Genomic DNA, 8,253 nt, shown 5'->3' with positions numbered 1-8,253 from the left:
GACACACTTTTGATGCCCAAATGATTTTTTGATGAAGCTTGTAATTACAGCAGATCAAGATCTTTCAAATGAAAATCAACTACAAGCCAATGTGTTTACAGGACATGGATATATGTCGGAGGCACGCTTCTGCACATATAAATTTGTTCTAAATATGGGTGATTTTGATAGATAAAGTTGTGACATGGGAAGCCACTAGCAATATAACAGCAGAAGCAAATGAAACATGTAAAGTTGCCAATCAAAAAAAAAACATGTAAAGTTATTTTCCTCATGTACGGTAACAAATGATCAACAAGCTAAACAGAAGGAGGTTAAAAAAATCATCAAGTTAAATAAGAAAGAATACAAGCCAAAATAGTTCGAATTTGACCAATAAGAAACTTGGATGATAAGACATTAAAGACACAATGAAGCAATCATCTAGTCTTAGTGTAGTGTTTGGCATTATCAAAACAGAAGACAAGTTTGGTGCCCTGTGTCCCACTGTGACCTGCAGATTACGGGTTCGAGTTGCAGAAACAACCTCTCCACTTGTATAACTGACTACATACCCTACCCATAATTTGAACTGTCGGAGCCTCATGTACTGCCTCAACCGTTTTTGACATACAAAACTGTAATACATGTCCCTCCGTATTTCTCTAAAAAATTTGCTCGCTTGAACAAAAGGACATTTTAGATAGAGAAGTGTTATTGCACATTTTCCTTCAACTGTTTAAAAAAAAATCCATACTTTCGCCATATAGCAGCCTTTGCTGCATTCATTCATCTTGAAATGATGACCAACTTTTCAAGAGAAATTCAACATGAATTATAGTGAAAAAAAAAAGAGTTGTTCTACTTCTACCAATGTACTTGAGACACAATTGGATGAGTTCACATTTCTACATGTTTTTCTTTCATACAACCATTCCTATTTCTAAACATGATGACTACAAAATATATATCCTAGGAAAAAAACTAACCAAGAAGTACGACCAACAAAATAGCAGATAATGCAATCAAGACTACGACATATTCACAATTCCTTCAGTCCTTTTAAACTCACACTGTTGAAAATGCGAGGGAGACACTCAAACCAATTGATAAACAAGTTGATATACCTCCTAATCTTTATTTACTCTATAGTCATCCTTATCATAATCGCCTCATACATTATACCAAATCCCAAATACACAAAATTCTTTAAATCAAATGATTTTCGCTTAAATGTAACTAAAAGTAAGTACAAATTAAGATTGCATTCTAAAAGTAACTATTATCTAATGTAATCCCAATTACAAAGACACCGATTAAGTAGCTTCAACAGAATTAAGATTGTTCAATAACTTCACATTGAAAACTAGAATTCACAACCATCCATCAGAAATGGAGATGAAACACAAAACAATTTCCTGCTTATCACCAAACCCAACACAATGCAGATCGAAGACAGAGAAGTTGAAGCTGATTGATCGCACAAAATAAATTAACTTACTTGAAGCTGATTGAAGATAGAGAAGTTGAAGAACTTGAGAACCAACAGGCCCAGCAACTCACAATGCTTTGTCGTTGTGAGAAAATGCTTCTCTTGTTGGATTTAAGGATGATTGTTTACAAATCGCGAGAGGGATTTTGTCGAGGGTTTTGGGTGAGAAATCGCAAGAGAGATGACCGGTTACAACAACTTTTTCCGGTTTTGCGATTAGGTGGTGGGGTGTACTGGGTTTTTTGTTGGGCTTTGCGATTTGGGCTTGGGCTGGAGGCTGCCTAATCCAATTTTGGTGGCGCCCAATACAGGACCCATTATATATCGAGGCTGACTATCTTGACGAAGTAGCTGACTTTTGTGAAGCACTAAAAGTCTACAAACTATTCAGCAATGAACATGTTCACCTTATATCTCAAATTCTCACAGAATCTTAGCCACAACTTCCTTAATTTAACCAACATGTAACGGCTAACCATCTCCTCAATCCTGTGTTCTCAACCCTTTTTATGTTTTTGTAAGGACATCGAAGAAGAAGAAGTTCCGCATTAAAATGACTATTGCAGCAGCGACCTCCTACATGCTTTTCTTGCCTTTATCACTGCTCTTGCTTCATACTCGTAGTGCTAAAGCCGATAATCATTTCTATAGAATTTGTCAAAACACAACCACTTACACAAACAACAGTGCATTTGAATCTAACCTCAATAAGCTCCTCAAATCTCTTCCTTCTGAAACATCATTTTCAGATAATTACTACAACACCTCTGCTGGTGAAGACCCTAGCAACCAAGTCTTCGGTCTCACTCTTTGTCGAGGCGATATCAACTCTACTGTTTGTAACAATTGCATAGAGGATAGTACTCAAGAAATCAAAAAGCAATGCCCAAACGCGAAGGATGCTACTATTTTTTATCAATTTTGTCAAGTTCGGTATTCTAGTAAGGACTTCTTTACCCAGATGGGGTACGACGGTAAGTACTCATCGTGGAATACCAGGGACCAAAATATGTTAAATCCTGATACATTTGCTAAACCTCTGAGGGACTTGTTAACAACCCTCTTAAACCAGGCCATTAATGATCCTTCTAATAGCATGTTTGCCTCTGGGGAGGTAAGCGTGACAGGGGACGGTACTTTGTATGGTCTCGTACAATGTACCAGGGATCTATCAAAAGAGTCTTGTAAGACATGCCTAGAACGTGGGAGAGAAGAACTTTTTGCAGATTTCTCACTATACAATCATAGTGGAGGCATTCTTCTTGCTCAGAGTTGTAATTTGAGGTACGAACTGTATCGCTTTTATCAGGTTTCCACTCCGTCAATTGGCACACCTAGCACTGGTAAGAACCTCTTATATCGTTTGCACCTTAAATGATAGATGTAGATTATTGTAGTATCGGAACATTGTTATGTTGAATTAGATATCTTATGATTCTTTAGTCTATAGCAATATCCTGGACTTTTGATCAATTTGATAAATGTAGCACGTGAGTGTTATTTTACTACTCATAGACAATAAGAAGGAACTTCTTTGTACAGAGCATCTGAAAATGAGGATTGCATCCATCACCAGCGCATCAATAATTTTAGTCGGTGTTATCGTTGGCTTCTTCTTCTGCTACTTGAAATGGAGGTAAAACTCAAAAAGGTAAACAAATATGTACAAAAGTAAGTTATCCTCGTAGTCCTCATCAAGACCTCCGAAACAAAGTACAGCTTCATTTTCTTTGCAGATGAAGAAAAGAACGAACACGCATTGCTAGATGATTCCGTAGTCCCAAGTATACTCTTAAGCAGGCGCACTCGAGACGACAAACAGACTCCTACTCAGGATTACATGAACTTGATGGATTTCAGTATTATACAAGTTGCTACAAATAACTTCTCAGATTCAAATAAGCTAGGACAAGGAGGATTTGGAACCGTTTACAAGGTGAAGTATGATTTATCTAGGCTATGTTTCGTGTATTGTAAATTTAGCAACAAATTGTAGTTGAAACTAGAAGCGTTTGATTTATGATATGGAAAAGATAGCCATCCTCATAATCTGCTTAATTAGGTTTTGTAATTAAGAATTCTTGCAATTTTTCAGGGTACCCTGCCTGATGGAAAGGAGGTAGCAATTAAAAGGCTTTCCCGGAAGACTAGGCATGGTTTAGAGGAATTCATGAATGAGGTTAATCTAATTTCGAAACTTCAGGAACCTGGTGAGGGTTTTAGGTTGCTGTATAGATGATGAAGAAAGATTGCTCATCTATGAATTCATGCCCAACAGGAGCCTTGGCAAGTTCATATTCGGTTTGCCACGTTCCTCCCCTGTCCTGCATAATTACATTTGATATAGATATTGCTAATATTTTAGGCAACTAAAAATAAAATAAGTATTTGCAAATAATCTAGCTTCTGCTGTATACAAATTGATAAGTTTAAGTTATGTAGAAGTGGTTAATAGATGTTAACCTCCAACCGTATTTCACTGCCAGATACGGAAAGACGCCCACTACTTGATTGGAATACATGTTTCAACATTATTATTGGAATCGCACGAGGCCTTCTTTATCTTCACGAGGATTCTCCGCTGAAAGTCATTCACAGAGATTTAAAGCCTAACAATGTTTTGCTTGACGATGAGATGAATGCTAAGATTTCTGACTTTGGCATGGCCAGGATTTTTGCTGAAAACCAGAATATAGCTAATACAAGGAGAGTTGTTGGAAGTTGGAACGCAGTAAGTATCGTGTGTCTTATCCTTATAGCCCATTACATTAGAAGTTTAGAACGGGTAGATCAAATTCTAACAATTATATAACGGTTTTACCCTTTATATTATTAAGTTGCAAGAATATCAACCAAGACCATCTACTAAACTACTGAAGCTTATTCTTTCATAGTCCATTATAGTTACTCATGCTGCTAATCTTACATTGAACTGTATTTGTTGTGATAAGTGGATACATGGCTCCAGAATATGCCATGGAGGGGTCTGTTTTCCGTGAAGTCCGATGTCTATAGCTTTGGAGTTGTCTTACTTGAGATTTTATGTGGTAAAAGAGGTGCTGGTTTCTACCTGAGAGGACAAGCTCAAAGCCTCCTCACATATGTATGCTTTTACTTAAAATGTAAATTTGTCATTTACCTCAAAATAAAGGTCGTCTCTAAACCTTATAAATCTAAATTTATCATATTTAACCAATTACAGGCATGGCACTTATGGAATACAGGCAGAGGAATGGATTTCGTAGAGCCATTGTTGATCGAATCGTGTTCAAAACAAGATGCACTGAGATGCATCCATATTGGGCTTCTGTGCGTTCAAGAAGACGCGGCTGATAGACCTTCTATGTCATTTGTCCTTCTCGCATTTGGAAGTGAATCATTAAAACTTCCTCAGCCTAGACAACCTGCCTTTTCAGTTGGGAGAATTCTCACCCAAACAGTAGTTGAATATCCAAGCTCAACACTTTGTCTATTAATGAATTAACTCTATCTAATGTTTTTCCACGGTGAAGACTTCGGAGTAATTGGGTTTTTACATTATTTATCATGTTCAAGTCTAAGCAAAATGATTGCGTACTTGCCGTGTAACTTTTATTTAAATGACTGACTACTACCCAAAAGTTCAGAATATAACATTCTTAGAGCATCTCCAATCAGGGATGTAAAATTACACCTCCACATAGGCTCCACCTAGGTGCCATTAGGATTTAACAACTTCATTTACACACTAATTTATAGACTATATATATCCACACTCTATAGCTCCCAATGGAAAGATGTAAAAAAAAATAAATTAGATTTAAAACTCGAACATCACTTGGAGTGACGTTTAAGTTTAATTTAAAGAGGGACGTGGATTTAACAACTTCATTTACATTTAAAAATTAGATATCAACACTTATGGAAAATGTAAAAAATAAAAAGAGGGATGTCACTTGAGTGACGTTTAAGTTTAATTTAAAAAGGGTCGGAGTGGCGTCCGAATTAAAAAATTAGATATCAAACTTGTAAAGAGGGATGTCCTTGAAGTGGAGAACTTGTATCGGGTGGAGAACTCGCTCTATTAGCTTATTAACTACAGTTTACAACCTCCATTGGAAAGAGTTTTTTGAATTTAGAGGTGTAAACTTTACACTTTATATTGTTTATGCCTTCGACCTTCCATTAGAGATGCTCTTATTATGTTGGTGTCATAAGTAAAGTTACATTTTTTTTGGTAATTATATGTAAAGTTACATTATATTTGATATTAAACTAGTTTTCGAACCCGTTACCCTATGAACGGGTGCCATTATATTAAATTATTATGAAAAGTAATAGTAACTATGTGGAGCTATGAGATATGAATATTATATTGGCTTTTACTAAATTTTTTATGTGGACGGTTCTTTGTCTTCTCCAGTTTAGTTGTGTAACTGTTATCCACATGTTCTATGTAGAGCTATGAGATATGAATATTTTATTGCCTTTCACTAAATTTTTGATGTGGACAATTCTTTGTCTTTTCCAGTTTGGTTGTTTAATTAATATCCACATGTTCTGCTTTATCATATAATTTCCCGTTTGTGAAACATAAATAGTGTTTTGCAAATGACAAAAGTGTGAATTATATTTTATACAAATTCGTATTTCGAATCTTAGAAAAACAAGGTTTTGTAGGAAAATAGGGTTTGCCCCAGTGTCAATTCATGTGTATACATATTTATGCAAATAAGGAGAAAAGAACACCACTTCCTAGCTAGTCCGGAACTTCACGTTTAGAACTTGTCCAAATTCGAAACTCCACATCCTAGCTAGTTAGGAACTCCACGTTCGGAACCTGTCAAAGTTCAGAATTTCACTTCCTAGCTAGTCAAGAACTTCATGTTTGGAACTTGTCCAAGTTCGGAACTCCACTTCCTAGCTAGTTAGGAACTCCACTTTCTAGCTAGTCTGGAACTCCACATTCAGAACTTGTCCAAGTTCGGAATTTCACTTCTTAGCTAGTCAGGAACTCCACATTCGGAACTTGTCCAAGTTCAGAACACCACTTCCTAGCTTGCTTGGAACTCCACGTTCGGCTGTGTGTACATATTTTAGCAAATAGATATGTAACACGTGGCGGCATCTTCTTAAGGCTCGAATATGGTCTTGGCGTGGGTAGAAAGTACCAAAACACACTTCAAGTCCAAATCCTCTCACTTCCTAGGTTCGGAAGTGAGACAAGAAGAGGAGGTTCGTAGGTTTTGGAACTAGTTGGAGTAGTAGATTCGTATAACCAACTCCTAACTATGAACTCCAAATCCGGAATTGAACTACTAGGTTCGGAGCAGGTTCGTGGCCTTTTGGAACTAGTTGGAGTAGTAGGTTCGTATAACCAATTCCTAACTATGAACTCCAAATCTGGAACTCAACTCCTAGGTTTGGAGCAGGTTCGTGGGCTTTGGAACTAGTTGGAGTAGTAGGTTCGTATAACCAACTCCTAACTATGAACTCCAAATTTGGAACTCAACTCCCATGTTCGGAGCAGGTTCGTGGGCTTTGGAACTAGTTGGAGTAGTAGGTTCGTATAACCAACTCCTAACTATGAACTCCAAATCCGGAACTCAACTACTAGGCTCGGAGCTCTAACTACTACTCCGAACCTAAACATGTTTTTCTGTTGTTTTAGTCAATAAAGGAGACCTATTTGACTTGGGAAACATGGGGCTTCTAGAAGAGTCAAGATGAGACTTAGCAAGAGATGCTCTTCTAGTTAAATACTAATTGGGAAATCTCATCTATTTTTATAAAGTTGAACTACACTTTGAGTTTGATTCCTATTGATAAGAGCCCAAAACTGTAGTTTTAACCCTTTAACAATATTGCTTTTTGACCAATTATGTGATTAATAAGTAAGAGTTAGTACTGTTATCATGTTCTTATGTATTTCAGGCATTGGAGTCGAATATGTGCATAAATGCGCCCTTTTTGCGAGATAATGGAGCAATGGTTGGTTGTTAAGAAGTTCTTTGATTAAAGGCCAAGATCCAAGGAGAAAAAAGCCATTTAAAGCCCGGTCAAAGCTAAAAAGTCAAAGTCAACTCGGGCAAAAATAGCACATAAAAGTCAGCAGAACTTCCGGAAGCCGTATCTTTAGACTCAGACCTCAGAATTGGGCCTACCTTATGTCAAAACGACCGGATCGGAAAGAGGTTTCTAATGCTCTAAGGCTTGACCCGATCAGAGGAGAAGAAAAGGACAAACAGGCTGTTGAAGTGAAATCCAGCTGAAAAGGCCTCTGTGGACTGAAGAATTTGGGTTTTGGGCTCCATTTTTCGGGCCAAAATATGGCTCCTCAGCCTATACACAATTTTGTGGATCTGGACTCCTCCATTTAACAAACAAAGACTTAGCTTTTAAGTATAGTTAGATCTAGATAAGAAAGTTAGTTTTTTACTTAGTCAATTAGTTTTCTAGTTAGTTTTGAATTAGTGAATGATCCAAATACGTAGTTTTAATTCATTAAATTAGTTTATATATTTTGAACCTAATTAGTTGTCAATTCTATTAGTTGTGAGAACAAGTTTTGAATCTTAGAATAAAATACTTAGTTTATATTTCAATCTTTAATTTCGAATTCAATCTTGCATTCATAGATTTAGTTGTTATAAATTGATAATTAGTATTCATAATTTTAGTTCTAGATTAGTTTGAATTTCAGTTGTAATCCATTTTGAATCTTAGACTATTGATAAATTAGATCAAGAAAGTTAATTAGTTATTCAATAATGACTTGTTTTGATTGTTCTTGGTTTAGAAAT

At 36.4% G+C, this 8,253-nt stretch overlaps 1 pseudogene across 1 annotated transcript; it reads left to right on the top strand.

The window, feature by feature from the left end:
- The first annotated feature begins 1,829 nt into the window (after positions 1-1,829).
- Positions 1,830-4,982, top strand: LOC147504142 (cysteine-rich receptor-like protein kinase 8; annotated as a pseudogene). Its single transcript, XR_015220987.1, has 7 exons — positions 1,830-2,814; positions 3,014-3,107; positions 3,191-3,407; positions 3,567-3,772; positions 3,958-4,202; positions 4,423-4,574; positions 4,674-4,982. The product of XR_015220987.1 is annotated as a cysteine-rich receptor-like protein kinase 8 (transcript).
- Positions 4,983-8,253: the final 3,271 nt, after the last annotated feature.

The sequence above is a fragment of the Coptis chinensis genome, chromosome 4 (genome assembly GCF_015680905.1).
Source record: "Coptis chinensis isolate HL-2020 chromosome 4, ASM1568090v1, whole genome shotgun sequence".
Lineage (NCBI taxonomy): Eukaryota > Viridiplantae > Streptophyta > Magnoliopsida > Ranunculales > Ranunculaceae > Coptis > Coptis chinensis.
The sequence above is the reverse complement of the archived record's forward strand: the minus strand, read 5'-3'. Positions and strand labels throughout refer to the sequence as shown.